This window comes from Drosophila virilis, chromosome 4 (assembly GCF_030788295.1).
Source record: "Drosophila virilis strain 15010-1051.87 chromosome 4, Dvir_AGI_RSII-ME, whole genome shotgun sequence".
NCBI lineage: Eukaryota > Metazoa > Arthropoda > Insecta > Diptera > Drosophilidae > Drosophila > Drosophila virilis.
In genome coordinates, this window is record NC_091546.1 from 18,410,923 (window position 1) to 18,431,603 (window position 20,681).

The window sequence follows — 20,681 nt, forward strand, 5'->3', positions numbered from 1 at the left end:
TTTTTTGGCGTATTTCATAAATTTGATTGCACACGTTTTTTTTTTTGGTTTTGGCTTGCAAAGAGAAAAAGGCTATCGAGCGACACCTGTCGACCGATCACGGTGGTAGGCATGCCTGAGTGGAAGGGGGAAGGGGGTTACAGCAGGGCTCGCCGCAGCGTTTGCGGCGTGCCACAAGCGGATGTGCAACCCATGAATATTCACCCACACTTTAATATTTGTGTGCGTGCGTGTGTGTGTGTGCGTGTGTGTGTGTGTGTGTGTAAACTCTGTTAAATGTTTATAAATAGGCTGCGGTCGTTGCTTAAATTTAGCAACGCGCAATTTTGATGATGTCCATTGGCGCAAAGCCACTGCAAATTTTGGACATGGTTTTTGTCGATGGCCTCGGCAAAATATTTGAGAGCACTTGAAGTATTATTTAAAAACAATTTGGAATGTTTTTAAGCTCATTCCAGACAACTTAAACAGCGTAAAAGCAACAATTAAATCTGTTGAAAGCTTTTTGGAGCTTTTGTGTGATAACCTGTAAATTCTAGAAAACTTCAAGTTTCTTATTTTTTGGAAGCTTTAATGCGCTTTTACACAAACTTAATTTTCTAAAGCTTTCATGCGATTTTTATTAAAAAATACTTTTTCTCAAGTTTTTATGTGCTTTTTCTTAGAAAAAACATTCTTACATTCCAGATAACTGCTTAAAAGAAATAATTAAATCTGGTTCTTGTATATATTTTTAAAAGAATTTCTAATTAAACAGAAATAGACTTGTCTTGACTTTTTGAACATTTCATTTAAATGCATGGCAACATATTTTTTGGTTTCCACTGACAAAATTTCTATAAATTGTACACTGTTTACCACAATTTGTATATACACCGAATTGCTAGCTGCTCTATTAACTCATGGAGTATATTTTGAAAACGTAACAAACATTTTTTATTGGGGTTTATGTGTGGCTTAAAAATTTACATTTCCCAAAAAATTGTATTAAATTCGCACTGACAACAACAGCAGCAGCAGGAGCAACAACAAAGTTTCAGTTCAAATTTTACAATTACATATTTAGCAAAAACGCAGAAGTCATTTGCCACACCCCACTGTGGCAATAGTGCCCACCTTTAGTCAAAAAGTTCTGGCGCGGCACGCCCCACGAGTTTCAGTTCCAGCTCCAGCTTCAGCTCCAGCTCCCGTCCAGGCCGCAAAAACTAAACCAAACCAATGGCGACCACAGTGAAACAAATAACAGCAACAGCAACAGCAGCGGCAGCGCCAACGGCAACAACTACATATATAACAACTGGCAATATCTGCAACATCTGTTTGAACAAATAACCAAAACAAGGATGCCAACGCGAATTGTGGGCGTGGGCCGGGGAGGGGCTGGGGCAGCGAGGAAAGAAAATGGCAACGTGAATGCGGACACCGACAGCGCGCCAATTTCCGTTGCCTCTTTCGAGCCAAGTTAAGTCTCCATTGGTGTCTGTCAGATTCGGTTGAATGTTTTGCCTGCTTTTGCCTGGCGTGAATTTTATTTAGCAGCTAGGCGTACTGTCAGGATTAACAGTGGTTAAATGGGCACTGATCAACAAAATAGCGGAATCTGCTATAAAATGTAGAATATCTCAACTCTTAACCTTACTTGGCTATCAATTATATAGGTATATAGTAGCGGGTATAGTCCGGCCTTGCCCGTGAAACGTTTTGTGCTAAAAATGATAGCTATGACCTATTCATCTTGATCTCCACTTCTATTTAAAAATATGTTTTAAGTGCATTAAGGTTTCCACCCATTTTAGTCTTGCGATGAGAATCTTGAAGCTGAAGAATTAACTTTGAAACGCATTCGCCACCCAAGAACGTATCAAATTTCTTTGAAAATGATTCTGAAGCCGATCGGATGGATTTTCGCGATTTTTCCACACATGCGGGTGGAATTACACGATAGTTCGATAGTTGCCTCTGTGTTATCGATAAATATTGCAATCAAATCTTAGTCTTTGTTGCAAGACTTTGTTGCACAGTGTTTTTAATAAGGCAGAAGTTAGTTTTGTTGGTTTTTGTTGTGCTGCATAAATTTTGTGACCTTGAGCAACTTTTGTCGTGCGCTTAAAATTCTCCAAATGTTGACTTTCTCACTTCTCTCATTTTCTGTTATGATATGAAATGGAATTTTGCGGCATGGATTTATTTTTACCAAAAGGCATTTGGCAGCTGTTATTTTTGAGTCATGTTATGCCTGGGCACAATTGTGTCTGCCCGAACGAAATCTCATTTACGTTGTAATAACAAATGCCACACAAAATCAATTAAAATAATTTCCTGTTCAAAAAATTGTCAATGACAGTGCCAGCGCCAGCGCCATCTAGCGTCAGCTAACCGCATTATACACCATTTGTAGCATCTGTTGCCGCCGTTGTCATTTTGCCACAGACCTCCCCCCATACTCAGCCGTCTACCCCCTGGTGCGTTCATTGTTGTTGTTTTACATTTCCGGTAATAAATATACATTTGAAAAATAATAGAGGCGTTCGCTTCGGTTTGACTGGTTGTTGTTGTGGGGGCAGGGCTTGGCTTTCGATGAGCCCGTTTGGCAAATTGCCGAATGAGGCGTGGGAAATTGGAAAATTCAAATAATGCGCCAGGTGAGAAACTTTGCGGCATTTCATTACCTATGAATTATTAATTATTACACGCCGTGTGATGATAGCTTACAAAGTTACAATACAATTCGCAGCGCTGTGATTTTTGCATTGTTGCTGCACTAGATAATTAAGTTATTAGCGAGTTCCTTCGAGGATAATAATAGTTTGCTCACCAACTCTGGAAATTGACAATTTTATCAATTGTAAAAAGAAAACTCTGTTTAAATTGGGATAGTTTGAAAACTTGTTTCTTGTTTCCTTCAGTAACATTTTAATTAAAATAAGACTTTTTAGAAAGTCAAGAAGCTATTTAAGGTACTTACTCTAATTTCTCAGTGTAAAAATAGAAAACTATAAACTAATTTATTTAGAAGAACTAGAAGTCTTCGATTAGATCAGTTAATCAGCATATTTCTTCACAACTTTTGCCGAAATTTTTTGAAAATATATCGTTAAAAGTAATTAAGATATTAACAATTATAGTTAACATTCCATTGAGGTGGATTTTTCTGAGCAGCTATCGATCAGTAAATGCAGCTGCAATAGTTCGAATGGTGTCAAAGGAATATACATTTGCGGGGGGCGGAACGCTCGGTTTGGGTGAAACGAACAAATTATTATAGTCACATATCCTGTTGACATTTAACTGACAGCCCGACTGCACAAAGGCGACACAGGTTGCACCCGGACAACAGACAAGAGCGAGGCAACGGCGAGCCTTAGTCAAGAGGCAGAGACATACACCTGAGTCATAACCATGACCAAAGTCACACGACAGCGGCGCACACAGTTCCACATCCGGTGACATCCGGTATTTCCTGCCTGGCCTGGCCTCTCGCTCTCTGTGTCTGTCGTAGCTATTGCCGTTGGCGTTGCTATTGCTGGTGCTGGCAGCATTCCTGTGGCCTTGTCACACGTTCGCCGTGCTACTAACAACTGCCAACAACAACAACACAACAACAACAACAACAACAACAATGGCCACATCATAGTTTATGCGCTACGGCAACACTATCACGCCATAGACAGCACCAGCCAGAGTGGGAAGGCGTACGCACTTGCCGGCGTGTGTGTGAGATAACTAGAAAGAGAGGTCAGAGATGCCAAATGCAGTTTACGATACACTTTGCTTTGCTGTCTCTCAAAAGCTTCGCAACAACTATTTTACAAAAGCTTTATTTTCTGAATCTTAACTTAATTTTCCGAAGCTTTAATGTGATTTGTACAATAACTTGATTTTCGAAAGCTTTCTTGTGATTTTTGTTTTAAAAGTTCCTTTTTTCTGAAGCTTTAATGTGCTTTTTACAAAAAATGCTTTCATGTGCTTTTTATAAAAAACTTATTTGTTCTGAATCTTTTCATTAATTATTGTCAAGCATGAGCTTTCTTTTCAAATAATAAGTGAGAGTAAGCAAGCGACTTAACTTTTTTATTGAATATTCTATTTCTTAAAGCTTAAGGGCTTCATTTGAATAGATGATCATATTAATGCTGTGGGCAAGGGCATATCAAATTCGTTATGGTTAAATGAAGATTTCGCATTCTTGATGTTGTGTATCTCACTGGCTGTTGCCTTTATCATGCATCCGTTTGCAGGATGCACGAAATAATTCTGTTTGTTAGCTATGCGCACACGATGTCCTCTCATCTCAGACGAGAGCTGCAACTCCATCTCCGACACTTCACCCCCTGTTGCCCGGCTAACCCGCTGCCGCCAGCCTCGGCTGGCTGACTGGTTGACTGACTTATTTCACTATTTCACCAGGCTTGGCTCTGGGCTGCAGTTGGCGAGTTTCTGCATATTTTTTGCACCTAAGTGTAACGCCAGCGCCAGCGCCACCGCCACCGCCAGCGTCCCCTTGCTGATCCACAGCCCTGGACTCACGCTTGATGTAGTTGGTGGTTTACTACTAATTTGCAACCACATCGTTTGTTTTGTGTGGCTGTGTCTGTTCCACTGTCCCAGCGTCCGCTTGCTCGTCCCCGCTGTGAGTGTCCTTTGTGTCTGACAGCGCAGCAACTAGCGCTTTGGGTTTTGCGCCTTGCCCCGCCTGCCTCTGGCCCCGTCAGTGCTCTGCCGCAATGTGCATTAATTTGTGCATTGCTGTTGCTGCAGCCGCTGCAGGAGATGCCCTCACAATGGCAGCTCGACGCTTTGGCTGTGTGTCAGCTGTGTGAAGCTCGCTACCGTTATAAATGGTCCTGTGTTGGTTCTCCTGGCCGTCGTTTCATCTTTGGAATTTAGCGTCTTATCATCAGGCAGCAACAATAAACGCCTTGCATACTTTGTGGCGCCACAATAAGTCGCTTTAAGATGCTCAGCATGAATGCAAGCACATTTCAATGTGCTCAAATAAGTCAGCTAACTGCAATTGTATGAATAAAGGCATAATTAATGTTTGAAGTACACACTTGTTTCTGTCTAATTACAATTGCCTAAGATACGAATATAACCTATCGATTACTAGTTAATTGTAGCAGAACTTCTGTTTGCTTTCCTTGTCATACATTTACTTTATTTTATTCGCTTTGTTCTTTCTTCATGGGCGAACTTGGTTTCTTTCTAAGTATTATATAGTTACTTTTCTTAATGTTTTAACTCTTTACCAATTTACAATATTTGTAAAAAGCAGCGAAAAAGTACTCAAAGCTTTTTATGTCCTTAGATATTTATGTAAGATTTTGTTTAGCTCGTTTAAAAAATTACAAAAATATTGGAAAAGCATATTTCTTATTAATTTGTTAATACTTTTTCCTTATTTATCAATAATGCATATTGTGGCTTACTAAGCACATTTTTAAATATATTATCAGAAATATCATACTATACGCTCAATAGACTCAATTACCAATTAGATATAAATATTTTAACAACTTTCATAGCTTTTCTGAGCAAGCGCTTCACAAGTTTTGTGAAAATGTATTTGTTGCGAAATTTTTCCAAATGGAATATTTTTCAGTTTTTCGTATCTGCAATCGGCATCATGGTAAAATGTAAATATGTTATTTATGCTCATAATTGCGCTTTTGGCTGCTGCAATATATTTGTATACCCTGTACATATATAATCTATTCAAATGGGTATGCTAAGTAGAGCATATATAACTAGATATCTAAGTATCTGCTAATTATATGTATTGTACTCTACAAATTTGGGGCCTTTCATTTAAAATGTAATTAAATATATATTATTTAAGAAACAAGTCTTCGACCTGCTTAAAGGGTATTTCATAGTCAGACACGCTCCCGCAAAAGTTGCCTACGTGTTGTTAGTGCCCTTTTCATATACGAGACTCAATTTAAGCTTGTTTGCTTGCCTGTTGTCCCCATATCAAAACATAAGCCGATTATAAAGCCAATTTCTATAATATATACACATCGTATAGATGTTTATATTTATGTTGCATGCGTGTTTATCTCTCCCTCTCTGTGTGTGTGTGTGTGTTCCTTAGCATTTACATATGAACTTTGCCTCATATCAATTTGTTGTTATTATTTTGATTTTTGCGTACGGGTAGGAACCCCATCTAAACCCCTACGTTGGCTTGTTAACATGCTAAATACTTTTTAATGCCAATTTAAGAACGCAATGCCAGAGCAACTCGCCTCGCCTCGCCATCGCCTCAGAATCCAGTTGCAGAAGCACCTGCTGATGTCTACACCTGAGTATTTCAACATGGAATATAACACAGTTTCAAAGGGATTTTTCGGATGCATTTAGTAAATGCAGTTACCAAGGAAGCACTTAATTAGATCAAAGCACAGAGTTTAGTTTAGTTTTCAACAAAATAAAAATATATATATTTTGCCTGGAATGAAAACGATGTTTAAGCTTGCTATGTAAAACACAAAAGCAAACACAGAGCAATAGCCCAGACATATAAGCTTGCAATGCGAATGTGATCATAAGACTGTGTCCGAGCGAGAAGTGGCTGGTTCAAATCCAGCTGCTAAGCGTTGTTGAACTGTCAAAAGTTAAGGAATCGATTTGAATAAAGCTGCATTTGTGGACGAATGCATAGATTTCAACTCTTCTTAAGCTTGTTTGTGCGCCGGGCAAAGCCGGAAAATGTTCCTCTAGCCTTTAATGTACATATTGAAAGAGCTTAAACTGGTTTAGTTATTGTTCGGATTTACTTGTAAGGCACATAAAGGAATCGTGACTAATGAAAAGCTGCAACCGATTTTACAAATTATAAACACAAGTCGCAGCTTTATTGTCGCGCCGGATGTCAATTCACATAAATCTCATTCACACACTCTAACACACACACACACACACAGATACACCCATCAATGGAGTTGGCTACGGGGTGCTACTCAAAATCGGTTGCCCTATTCATCTTCCGCTTCGACGCGCAAAAATAAATGCCAAATTGCGATTACCGAAATACCGAAAATCCACAGCGCACGGCACGGCAATTCACAACTCGAATGGCAATGGCAATGGCAATGGCAAAGTGCTAAATGCTAAATGCTCTATTTACGCTTCACTTAATTGATAATCAAAAATTTATTGATAACATTTCTTCTGTGCCATTTGTTGTTGCACTTCGAACCCATTTGTAACGAGTTTAATTTCTCGTTTCGCGCGAATTAAGAATTCATTTTGTTTTCAACAAAAACCAACATTCAATGTGCTCCCTTAAGCCGAGTTGAAGTTTTGAGTATACCCTGTAATTGGATATCGCCTTAAGCTTGAACAACTAACGATTTCCACCCATATTCCGTGCTTTTAAGCTGTCTGCTTTCAGCTGTGCCACTAATTAAACGACTATTCCCATCTCCATCTCCATTTATATTCTCATTCTCGTTCCCATTGTCGTCTTCGTTCGCTTTGTCTATTCACATTGGAAAGTCATTTCACTTGGTTGCCAGTTTGTGTTTTTAGTGGCTCAACTTACACGAATCAACATATTAAGTTCAGGGTTGCCAGACTGGGGTTCTTCCCTGGCCGGCGGGCTGAGCGGGTATTTACAGCTTAATGTAACAAAGCAGAACAGTTTAATGAACTTTTCTGGCGCTACAAAGTCAAGTTGATTGATTCTCAGCAACAGCTGCAACGGCTCCTTGAACAAGCGCATTTTCCATCTTGTGTTTTAATTGAAAATCTATTAATATCTTTCTTATAATAATTCTGGGAATTGTGCTAAGTATTAATAAATATTGTTTAAATATATGCATTTATAAAATATAGATTTTATAGATAGATTATATTAGATATATATTAATAGATATAGATGAAAACAATATAAGTCTCTTACGAATAATAATTCAAAATAAATAATTAGTAATAAATAAATTATAATTAAATAAATAATATAGAAATCTCTGATATCTGTAGGTCGATTTCAAAGGTTTTTGAAAATGTCTTATTAAAAAACTATTTAATATGTGTATTTATTTATTTATTTATTATTTATTATAAATTTTAAAGCTTAGCCGTTTGCTAAATTGAGGTAGCTTTGATTTAGAAAACAATTGGCGGTAGTTCGGTTGGTTTAGTTAGTTTCATTCGGTTCGGTTGGAGCCCTGCTTTGCATACTTGATTTTAATTGGTTGGTTTATTTTTTAAGCGCTCGACTTGCAACTAGACTTAGCCGTATAATGTGTATGCGTAAATGTGCACTAATTTTTTTTTTTGTTTTAATGTAGCGCTCCGTGGCATCCACATCAGCTGGCTTAGTGCAATTTAATGCGCAATTGCTTGGGTTTATTTGAGCAACAGTCAGGCGTCCGTGTTCCCACCCACTCAAAGCACTCAGCCACTCAACACACACACACATACACATACGCAAACCAAAAACCCTCCCCCCCCCCTGAACAGACCCTCAACATGTTTTGTCTTTGCTGCTGCTTATTCCTGTTGTTGTTGTTGTTATTGTTGTTGTCGTCGTCGTCGTCTAGTCACGTCTGCTGTTGACAAGCGTCTGTTGAGCTTCGCCCGGCTGGCACCCATATTGAATGTTCCTGCACACTCTAGTTGACCATCTCTCTTGCTCTTTCTCTCTATAACCCTGTCTCTCTCGCCCCTTATTTCTCGTTTGTCTATCAAGTCCATCTTCTTTGCTCGCTGCATGGCGCATTTTCAACGCCATTGTCCTGTCGTAGGTACTATTTTTGTGTCGCACAATTTACTGCACTTCCTGGCCAGTAAAAACACACACACACACACGCATATACGTATTTATACATACATATACATATATCTGCAAAAACAGAGCCAGGAGTCATTGTGGGCCCAGGCAAACTTGGTAGCCCTGCGCGTATTGTCTTCAATAATTACCCATGTCCCTTTGGGCTGCAATGACGCTGGAAAACATGTGCCATGCCCCTGCGCTGCTCCTTTCTGCATTCCCTTTTCTCTGTGTTCCTAGTGACCCTTGTCCCGGTTTTTATCTATCAACAACTTTTCGACAAGAGTTGCGCACGTTTTGGCCAACTGAGTGCGCCAACTCCTCTTCTCACCCGGCATCGTCTTCCATATAGCTCGTTTTCACTGCAATTCCGATACTTGGCAATTGCCAAACGGATTTCAGAGCTCCAACGGATTACATTCTAGTCTAGACATCAAGTTCTCCTCATCAAAAACAGCTTAAAGACTGATTTTTGAATTTCGACTGAAAAGTCTGCATTATTTTTAAAATGTAAACCAGATATTTGGTGCTCCAACAACACTTATTATAGTTACTTTAATTAAATTACAAAAAGTAAAAAAAAAAACATAAGTCAAATAGTATTTCAAGAATGCCATTAAAATGTTCTACATTTTTTTTTTTTAAATTTCTTTAAAGCGTAGCAAAATATATAACATATAATTTGTGACCCATTCAAAACATTTAGAACACAAACAAATTTAGGCAAACACATATATATACGAAAAAAAAAAACATCCTACACACACATATAAACATAAATCTCGGCAATTTAGTTGAAAAAAAAAATATATAAAATGTTGGCAACAGGCTTACTTTCAGGCTAAACGCTGGCTTCAACAGGCGGCGGCCACTCTGATAAAACACGGCACAGAATTCAATTGTTTTGCAGCACAACAATTTAATTTGACACGTACTTTTAATGTGGGGCTCGTCTGCTAATACCGGCCCAGGCCCAGGCCCAGGCCAGGACTAGCAACACAGGACGCAGGATAACCGCACATACACACACACACGCACATGCACACTGTGCCAGGGCAGACAGAGACAGAGAGATGTGTTGCTGTGGACCAGGTTTCAGGCGCATAAATTGAATTTAGATACAATTTCCGGTGGCTGCGTGACAGCCTCCAGTTATTCCATTCCCAACAATAAAAATCCTTCAGCATAGTATTCCAGCATTTTGGTTCGCTTTGATTTCGCATTTTTAAAGGCAAATGGCAATTAAAAAACTCTCTTTTTGGCATTGAAATTTTGGCTAGCGTTAAACCAACAATAAATAACCAATTTATATGCGCAACTGCATTTATCGAACATTGTTTTTGTTGCGCAAAGCGCTCGGCCATGCACACAATTTTGCTTGTGCCACATCCACATGCAACACTGCAACACGGCCGCCGCCTGGTGCGCTATTAATTATATTTGTCATTGGATAAGAAAAAATGCCAAATAATAAATAAATGTTTACGAAAGAAATTGTATCGAAGCATAAATTTGGCATCGTTTCAAATGTTAAATGCGCTTTTAAAAGTTTTTAATGTAGCTTCAGAATTCAAAAGAATTTATTTACTATTTTCAAATAACATAAATAAACTTTATCTAGTTCCTGTAAAGTTGTTACAACATTTAGAATCCACTTTTATTATTTACATATTTTGATGAATTTAATATATTTATGATATATTATATTAGACAAAATAATACAATACAGAGAGATACATTTGGGTTTTTATTTTGGGTTTACTTATATTTTTATAGGTATATATATTGGTTTTCATTAAAAATTATTACCAAGCCTTTTGAATAAAATTTTTTAATAATAATAATATCTTCTCAATAAAAAATCAAACATATTTACAGCTTCAGTCTAAAATCATTTTAAAGCTTAAAACGTTTGGTCACAGTGTCCAATAGATTTCCACAGATGGATCTTTTAAGAGATTATTGGTTAAAGCTTAAGCCAGGACACTACAAACAATGTGACAAAACTTAAGTACTCATTCCACAAAGAGTATTAAAATGCGTCAATGCGAATTGCTGTACACCCCAACGAGCTCTCCTTTCCAAACTCATCAATATGTTTTTTCAGCTTGCCTTTTAATTTTTTTTTTATTATTTACATACTTTGTTTTTTTTTTTGTTTATGCTACAAGGACAACAATTCAATATTTGACTAAAAAATTTACGAGCCAATATCAGGGATGAGTTTAAGAGGTGATTTCAAAGGGAGAGGAGGGGTTTTTGTGCGGCTTGCATGTAAATGCGGCACATTGCGTTAATAATTCCTGTGCTGAGTAGCCGTTGAGTTGCCAATGCCCTCAGCCCCCCGTTCGCGTTGACGTCCTTGTCCCGCAGGTCCTTCGGTCAGCATCGCGTGCGCCATGAAAATTTCAACGTCGATTTTCCGCACTAAAAAATGAGTGAACAACAAAAAATTGTTCAGCAGTTGGTTACAAATTGGATTCGAGTGGGATGCAAAAACATAGAACGTGATATAATTGAAAATATTGCCGGTTATGAATGATAAACGAAATGAGCCCTGTCCGATTGCAGAATGCACTGCATAAGCCAGAAATTTGCATTGGTTAATTCTTTAATTTGTCCAGTACGTGGTTGTTTTTATATATATAAATATGTACTTCAATCTTTTGTTTGCATGTTAACCACTTACTTGTATCTGCTCGAAAGGCTTCTAATTGCTTGAGCTTAAATAGGCTGAAACAAGCTAAAATCCCTTATTTTTTATATCTATGTATAAGCTTATGGATGAGTGTACATTTATTGTCTTTAGACTAGGTATAGCTAGCGCAATCCAAGATTTATTTCCGCGGCACTTGAAAGTAAGAAAGTTATGTGTTTAAACACTGCCCTACTATGCGATTCTCAGAAATTCAAATAAACTTAAGCTTTCTATGGCTCCGACTCTTTACTTATTATCTTGTATTTTGATGCAACTGTAATATATAGAACAATAGAACAATCATTTGCGTGTGTATGACTATTCGGGTAAGTAAACATTTAGCGCTCCTTGAGGCTGCATTCGTATTTGTACTTGTATTTGTGTGACTGTGTGTCCTGTTATTTTGAAAGCGGGCCATGCCAAATATTAGTTTTGGCCCGCTTGACTCAGCTGCTTGCGCATTGCAAAATTAATCACAGCGACGTTTTTGTCTGACGTTTTCAGGACTTTGAAGTTTGCATAACTGCTGGCAATTTGTATTATGACAAACGGTGCCGGCAGATGGCGCCACGCATGTCATGCAAATGTTGAAAGTTTTGGACACCACACACACTCACACACACACACACACACACACACACACATATGGTAGGCGTTGCACTTGGCCACGCCCAGCTAATAAGGCAAAAAGTTGCCGGCCAAGTTTAAGGCCCGCTGCCGAGTAGCTGTTTTATTTTACCCAACTTGTCAAAATAAGTTTTATTGTTTATGATAAACAAACAATGCGAAAGACTCACGTATGAAAGGTGGCGTGGGTGGAGGGTGGTGGGGCGGAGCGGACTAGTTGGACGCACGCCCGCGCCAGTATATTTGAAACGGAACAAACTGTCAAAACTTGCGCCACTTGTGTTTTCCATTTCTATGCTAAAAAAACTTTAATTTTCCGAACACGTTTCGGACAAATGAAAATAACAGCCAGCTCACATATACTTTTGGCAGCGGTATCATATTTACCCAGTGCCTTAGTCTGATAAATATAATTGATATGTCTTCTTCTTCGGCTCTTCTTGTCGCTTTTTATTGCTTGACGTGTCCTTGGAGTCGAGTTTCCATTTATACGCATCGTATTTGCACAAACGACAAGTGAACAATATAGTTAAATATGAGGGACAGGAGAACAATTGCCCATGTTCGCGAATTTCAGTACAAATTGCAATAAGACGCGCAGTTCAGGAGATTAAAAGATTTCTTACATTTCTTTTGCTTATGAATTTAGCCATCAGCTAATAGAATATGCTCTGTGTGCTCTTGCAATCGCCGTTGAAGTTAGACAGAGGAAGAGAGATTTGCTGTCTGCGTGTTACAAATAGACAAAATAAATGCCAACGCCTCGAATATTTCGAAATTAAAGCCAAAGGCAGTTGGCGCAATACAAGGGTGTGTGTATGTGCCTGGGCAAAGTGTTGATTGTTTGGTCAGAACCGACAAAAATGTCGTAGCTAACTAAAAGGTTTTTTCTGTGTCGCCGACAAGCCAACAAATTCTCCAAGCTCAGGGAGAGACACAGACACAAATGAAGACGGAGACGGAGGTCAGCAAAAATATTTCTCGCAAATTAAACTGTACACATTTTTGTGTTGTTTTTATTATCACACATAATTGGCTGCTATGGCAAAGAAAAAGAGAAGCACAGACCCATGTGCGTAAAAGCAAATTATATTTATGCACATATAAAAAAGTTAAATACGAGTCTGACAAAGTCGAGCCATAAAGTAACTAACAACTTTTAAACTTACTTCTGTTTGTATTGTGTTTAGTGAAGTTTGCGGAAAAAGGCCTGCAACAAGTTATAACAAGCTTTTTTTTGTTGCAAATTTAATAACTTAAATACAAACTGAATTTTTTGTTCACATTTCCTTGATTCAATATGAGAATCGAAATGTCGCAACTAGTACAATGGATTGATATACACAAATGATATTAAATATCTTTTTAATTTCAACAAGAAATTTAAAAAAACTAGTTCATCGCCTGATGAAGCGAAGAAAAAGAAAACATACATTTTAATAAAAACATAATTAGTTTAGGAGATGTTTCGCCGAGCCTGAGACTTTGTCGTTGTTGGAGAAGCTCTTTAAAAGGTCTTCTTTTGACCAGTTCTCCTTTGCCGGTTGGCGAATGCGCCGACTTGTTTGTCAATGTTGGCCATGCTGAGCTCTGTGTGCAGGATTGAATTTCAGTCCTTCGGCGCAAGGCGAACTCTTGGAGTGTCTGGATACGTCTTCGATTCGTTTAAGACACAATGCTCCAGACCTGGATACCGTATCTGCAAGTCGTCGTTGTAAATCGCCCATTTGCAGCGAGTTGGAAATGGACTGTTCTGATTTAGTAGCCAATTGGCCTTAGCCATCTTAGCCAAGCCAAAATTTTATGGCCAAAATGAGTGGCACGCATCTATTTCCAATTCCAAACAGTTCGTGCTGTTACGCAACTGCAGCCTCTCAAAATGTTTCCTAATTAATTTACAACATTACAAAAGCTTCTGTTTATGTTTAACTTTTGACTTTTGGCTATTGCCAGCTTCCGTTGCTCACGCTCCAGGCTAACCGGATGTGCAAATATTTTGAAACGTGCAGCGGCATATAAAAAGTTGATATAAATTCGGTTGTGTAATTTCTTTGTACGTGATGCGTGCATAAAAAATTATGTAAATCGAGTGTGGCGACAACAAAAGTTGCTAATTGTGCGAAAAATTGTGAGCGCAGAGTACTGTGAACATTTTGTTCTGCCCGCATGGTTTTACAAAAGTTCTTCCCTCTCTCTCTTCCCCACTTTCGCTCTCTCTCTCTCTCTTTCTGACTCTCGCTATCTTTGTCTGGGCTGGATGTCGCCGCCAGGCTGTCAAATTGTAATTTATACGAGACAGTGGCAACGGCGACTGGAGCTTAACTCTTACAATGCATCAATAAATTACATTATCCTTAATTTCCCGCGTTTTTCCGGTCAACACAGCGACATTTAACCCGCCCGCAGTTCGCATGTCCTGCTGAGCCAGCAAAATTTCCGTGCTCAGAGGGAGTTGCAGCCGCAGGTTCGGTTATCCTTAATGTCAGTGTCAAAAGATGTGTATTTTATTTAATGAACGCAACAGAACTTTACAGTTTTAGTATATTTATTTGTATTGCAATTAATTAATTAATTTTACAAATTCAAATTAATTTGATCAAACAATGGAAAACTCATTAAAATAGCCCGTACTTATTGATTTGATTGGGATATATTTATTTTTTGCTATTTTTCAATCATCTCTATCCAGCCTCAAACTTCGTTCAAGCTTTGAAGCACGTTCAGTTCTTTTACAATGTTGCCTAAGAAATTGAATTGCTAAAAACTAAAACGAAACTAAATAATTACCAATTGACCCAGCTTCAAAAGGTGTAAAAAAAATTAGAAAAACATCGAACATGATCAAAGATTTTAATGCGGTAGAAATGAAGTTAAATTTCATTTCAGTTAGCAAATTGTCCGGCACAAACATAAACTCATTAGTCGACAATCATTTTCGGGCCGCAGGCTACAAAGTGGATGCCCGAAATATTCAATATGCCAGGCTAGCAGAGAGGGTGAGTGGGAGTGGGAGAGGGCAGGGGAGAGGGCGGGAGTGAGGGAAACGGGCAGTGAATGCATCAGATAAACGTGGCACGGGCCAACATCGCTTAATTAAGGTTTAACATTCGGCAGTAGGTTCTCTGGCTCTGTTGCACGCCCACACGTAGTGAAAGGCAACTAAGCTATGCACACACACACATAAACACACACACACACACACACACACACATACGCACAGAACTTAATGTAATTATGTGCTAAGTGCTCCAGGCACGAGCCAAATCCATTCGATATCGCACAATAGCCATAGTCGGATCTGAAAAGCGAAGCCCCAACGACCCAACGTGAACCAGAATGTGCCCACTGCATATCAATAAACCCATCATTATTATCGATTCACCCGATTTGCCAGCCATGCCAATTGCCAACTGACAACTGCAACGCAACTCCGCTGACTTTTTGGTTGCATTCACGCCGAATGTCTGCAATTAACAGCAACGCGTAATTTATAGATCAATTTTAGCGAGCAACGGGTTAGATATTACCAAAGTCATACTTGTGAAGATGAAATAGCTGATTCAATTTCAAATTTGTAATAGGATAGTCTTTGTTTTGTATAGTTTATCAACGGTGTTGGGCTTTAAATATATCATAAATTCAGCTCAGTCAGTAGAATCTGATTGCCAATAAGAGTGCATTTATTCATTTAGAGTTAAGCTAAGTAATAAAGAATTCCTAAATTTCATTAAAAGAATTAGTTTTATTTAATAAAAAAGCCTTCTTCAACTAAATTCAAAAGCTTTGTACTTGTTTTTTATTGGTATTCAGAATTGTCTTCAATTTTTTCTTCTTTTCTTTTTTTTTTTAATTTATTATATTATGTTATAGAATTTATTAATTACATTTTCTTAATAGAATATAAAAATACTTATTCTTTGGTATTTCCTAACGTAGTCTGCTCAGAGAGCACGACATTTAATCGAATCGAATCACTAATTCGATGATTTATTTTTTTATTAGTTTATATATTTGCTTTACAAAATGGTCTTATCACAAATTCTTATAACATGCTCGCAGATTCGCGGCCATTATTTTATCTACCAGCATCTCAAAGTTGGAAAGCATTCCTCCCACTCAGTTGACATTTGGCATTTCAAAAGTTCTGTTTTATTAAACACTTTGAAAGCTGTGTAATTATTTATATGTGGAAACCCCATCAAAAATGTCAACGAAAATAACTATTTTGGCCTGGCACTGTTTCAGGCAAATAAGTGGCTTTATTTAGCAGCTCATCAATATTGTGCTTCTCTTAAAAATAGATTAAAATGTGCCCACGTTTGAGTTGGGAAATTGTCGTCTTCTCTACCACCCTTGCCCGTTGCCCACTCGGAAACAACTTTCGCCTCAATGCGTAATGGCGCAGAGAAAATAAACAAAGAAAAGTCGCAAAAAGCTGTGGGAGAGAGAGAGAGAGAGGGGGGGGGGGGGGGGGGCGATCGATGAAATGTTATGAAAATAATAGATACGATAATGTTTCGTTCTTTTAAACAAAAAAAAAAAAAGGCGAACAACAACAAAAGCGAAGCGAGTTTCGCCTTTCAATGTTTTATTTTGTTTTATTTTTGTCATTTATTTGTTATTTGGGTCTTTTATTTTATTTTTGTAGCTGTGCTATAGGATATTGCGGGCCATGATTTTTATTTACATTCTTAATAAATGTTAATAAACATTAATATGAAGATTAAACAGCATTACAAGAGGCTTAAGTTTTGAATCCACACAAAAAACTGTGTTATGTTAAAGGGAAATAATCAATACAAATTTGAATCTAGCGGAAGCTAAACCCATTACAATACTTTTATTATGCATTTGTTTATGTAGTTCTTTGTTTTATGCTGTTTCAATGCGTAGTATTTAATTTCAAATAAATTTTCACAGAAGCTGCGCTGTTTACATGCAGCACAGGGTATCCATTAGTCGCTGTGCTTGTCATTAGCAGAGCCACCATTTTGTCTACTTTGTTTGCATGTCAATGTTAAACATTTTATTTTTTACGTTTCAATGAACTTTTAGTGCGACATTAACAAAGCGTCGAGTGGCCGAAAAACGAAAACGATGACCTTTTCCCCCAATTCTTTTTTGTTTGTGCAACAGAATTGTTATTATTCTACCCCCGCAGCCCGCCTACTCGCTGGTTCTTTGCCATTTATTATGCGACTACAGCAAGAACACAACTTTGATTGTGGCCTTTCTCCTTGTCAATTTGACTTTTTATTTTAAATGCAACAAACGAAATCAAAAACAACTTGTTATCGTTGTTGTCATTGTGCCATATTTTCCGGCTCTGGCAAGATGGAGCTTAAAAAAAAAAATGGGACCACCAGCAGGACAAGTGGGGCGCGGCGTGCGTGCCATGGTCATTGTCCTGCTGTTGTCGTTCGTCAACATTTCGCCTGATTGACTTTTCGGGTTAAATTAATTAAGCGTGTGCGTTTTTATTGTTGATTGAATGCTTGTGCAAATGATGGAAAGACCGGCCACACCTACTCACTCGCACTTCCTGTAAGAGGCAATAGACAATCGGAATGGAAAAGTTTGCCAGAATTGAAAGGTATTTTATGAGCGACAGGAATGGGTTATAGCACAAGTGTATTTTCTTGCCTTGCTTGATTTAGGTAAAAAATAAATGTGAGACAGCTTCTGGAAGCTTACAAGAACTAAATTCAGCGGAAAAATAATCAGAATTTTAAAGAGAACATTAAGAAAAATATTACAAAACTACAACATTTCATTTTCTTCTATAATTGCTGTGTAATTATCTCTTTGAAAAGTCTAAGGATTTTTGAACTTCAATTTAAATGCAGAAACCTAAAGAGCCATTCGGTATCTATTTAAAAATTTTTCAATATTTAAGCTAAAGCACATAAAAGGGATTAGAATTTATCTTAAGGAGCACAACATCAATTTTCATGCCCGACTCTATCAGTTTTATATATGCAACTCGGTCGGAGTTGGTTTTGTGTTCGACTGCAGTCAAAAGTTTGGCATGAAATTTACTAATTTTATAATGTGGCAGGCAGACATTTATTTCGATGCTAATTACAAACATTTAAACTTTTAATTAGTTTTCAACAACAAGCAGCAATGGCATCAACATCAAAAACTACGCATGCGGTTAAAGAAAATCCAGAGCATAGGAAAAATTAAGAGCTGAACTGTGAAGTTGCTTCTTCTTAATGTTCCGCATGTTGTTGTGGTTGTTGTTGGTTGTTGCATATGCAAATTTGATCATTTGATGTATCTAGCTGAAATGAAAAGTCACTTTTCATTTATTGCTGCGCGCAGCCAAAGTAAACAAATAAAAAGCTAAATAAAAATAAGCATGAAAATGCCATAAACAAATCTCAGCACTGATTGCCACTCAACCCAATAAAAAGCTAAAGCGCAAAAATCTAGAAAGAAAAAAATAAACTAAAAATGTAAATTGGCTTAAAGTGAATGGCTATAAGCAGCTAACAAAATGTTTTCTGCCAAACTGAATCGTAGCTAATCAAATTTCTCTACATTACACATCAAATGTCGCAAATGTTGCTGTTGTTGACAATCTTCGCTCGGACTGAAGCTAATTGAAGGAATAAATTTTGTTGTTGGCAACTCAGAAAATAGATTTCGGGTATGAGTTATATGGTTGTCATTTGTTGAAGCAGTAAAACGGATAACTGAAGAATAGTTGATAAAATAGGCAAAGAAAATAAAATGAAAATACGTAGTAGGAAAAGGAAAATAGAAAGAATGTGGAGATACCCTCGGCTCAGCTCTTAAGTATTGTCTCATGCATTTGGGTTGACATTATAAAGTGCATTGTGATTTATTCTTAATCTTGATTTATCTTAAAGGTTTTGTGTATAATTTATATATATTTACATTTTCAGGAAAAGAAAGAAAGAAGAAAGAAAAATAATTATATGGAAATTCGAATAGCGAAAAGAGTGGCTTATACGATATAACTCATTGATTAGAGATCTACATTTTGGCTCTTTTACACAATTTGTATGTCTACTGCTAAGCTTTAATATGGGTAAGTCTTTTAGAATATTTTTAGCAACATTTCTAGGCCTATCGTCAATTATGCATATTGTTTTACGATAACATTATTATACCTTAGCATGTCTGTAAACATCTGTTACTAAACATGTGCAAGCTCTTTCTTCGTATATTTGCCTTATAAGCAGAGAATGTATCTGGCTAGACATATGCAAACGCCAAGCTAAACTTCTTGATTAACCATAATTCGTTTCAATAAACTTATAAAATGTCGTTATGAATTTTCGTTAAGACTTACATGAAGATTCAGTCCCTTATATAGTCTGTCGAACACACACAGACAGACACACACGAATTGCCCAGCCCAGACACATTATTTGCATTCACTTTACCAGCCGCGGGGCTTTATGTAGACCCAGCCAGGACCTTGCAGACTAGACTAATGTGCCGCCATTAAATCGGCTTGCCCAAAACATTAGCAAAAATGGCAAAAAAGGGACACAAACAAAAAAGCAACAACAAACTAAATTCAAATTAATGCACAAGCGATCAGGCTGCAGCAGGCGGGTAAGGGTGGGGGAAGGGGTGTGTGTGTGTGTGAGGGGATTGGGGCGCAGACAATGCCAAGCGAAGCGTTAAAAGCCAACGCAGAGCTCGACCTCGTTGCACAGCTCAACCAACCCCTGCACCCACTTTAAATCCCCACTGAATGCTGCGGCTGCTGTAGCTGCAGACAAGTGTGCACTTGTACTTGTAGTTTAGCCAGCGTAAAACATATAAATAAATATGAAAATGAAAATCACACACAAACAACAACAACAACAACAACAACAGCAACAAACATTAAATATTGTTGTCGCATGTGTGTGTGTGTGATGCCGCTGCCCCTGCAGTAAAGTGCCATGCATTTGAAATTTTAAGCACAACGCTGCGTATGATCAACGTTCTGCTTGTGGCTTGTTGCAAGTAGGCAAGTGAGGGGTCGGGTCGCAGGGAGGGGGCAGCTAGGTAGGAAGCGGATTCGCTTGTATGGGCTGCAGTAGATGGCTGAGTTGTGGGCGTTGCGCTGCACATGAAATAATGACAAGGGCTATAAAATTTAGTTGGCTTTTTGCGACAAAATACAGAAACAGAACCCTCGCCAGGCAGGCATTCCAGAAAATGGCAAAATTTCGCCAGCGTCATTTCGAGTTTAAGATTTAAATATTAGCTGCATTTTTTTCCATATTTAATATTTGTGTATTTAAATTTTCCTATTTAGTCAAAAACGTTGTTCTAAATTTAAAGCTATGCAAAGTAAAGTTTGTTCTTGAATGCTTGTTAATATCTTAGATTCAAAACAAATTTTTAATGTAAAAAAAAAAAATTATATTAATTTAAATTAGTACACAAAAAATGATCGTTCTGAATTAAGAAAAGTACAAAATATAGATAGAGATAAATCTATAAAATAAATCTTCTATGAAAAATCGACAATGTTTGCAATTAATTAAAGAAAAACATTTGTTGTTTTTTCGGAATTGAAGGTGTAACTTATTCTCAGAACATTCG

General features: G+C 37.7%; 1 long non-coding RNA gene across 1 annotated transcript in view; it reads left to right on the forward strand.

Annotated features, from left to right (window-relative positions):
* LOC116651369 (uncharacterized) overlaps window positions 1-20,681 on the forward strand; it is a 93,509-nt gene that overhangs the window by 614 nt on the left and 72,214 nt on the right. The gene's annotated exons all lie outside the window — the stretch shown is intronic.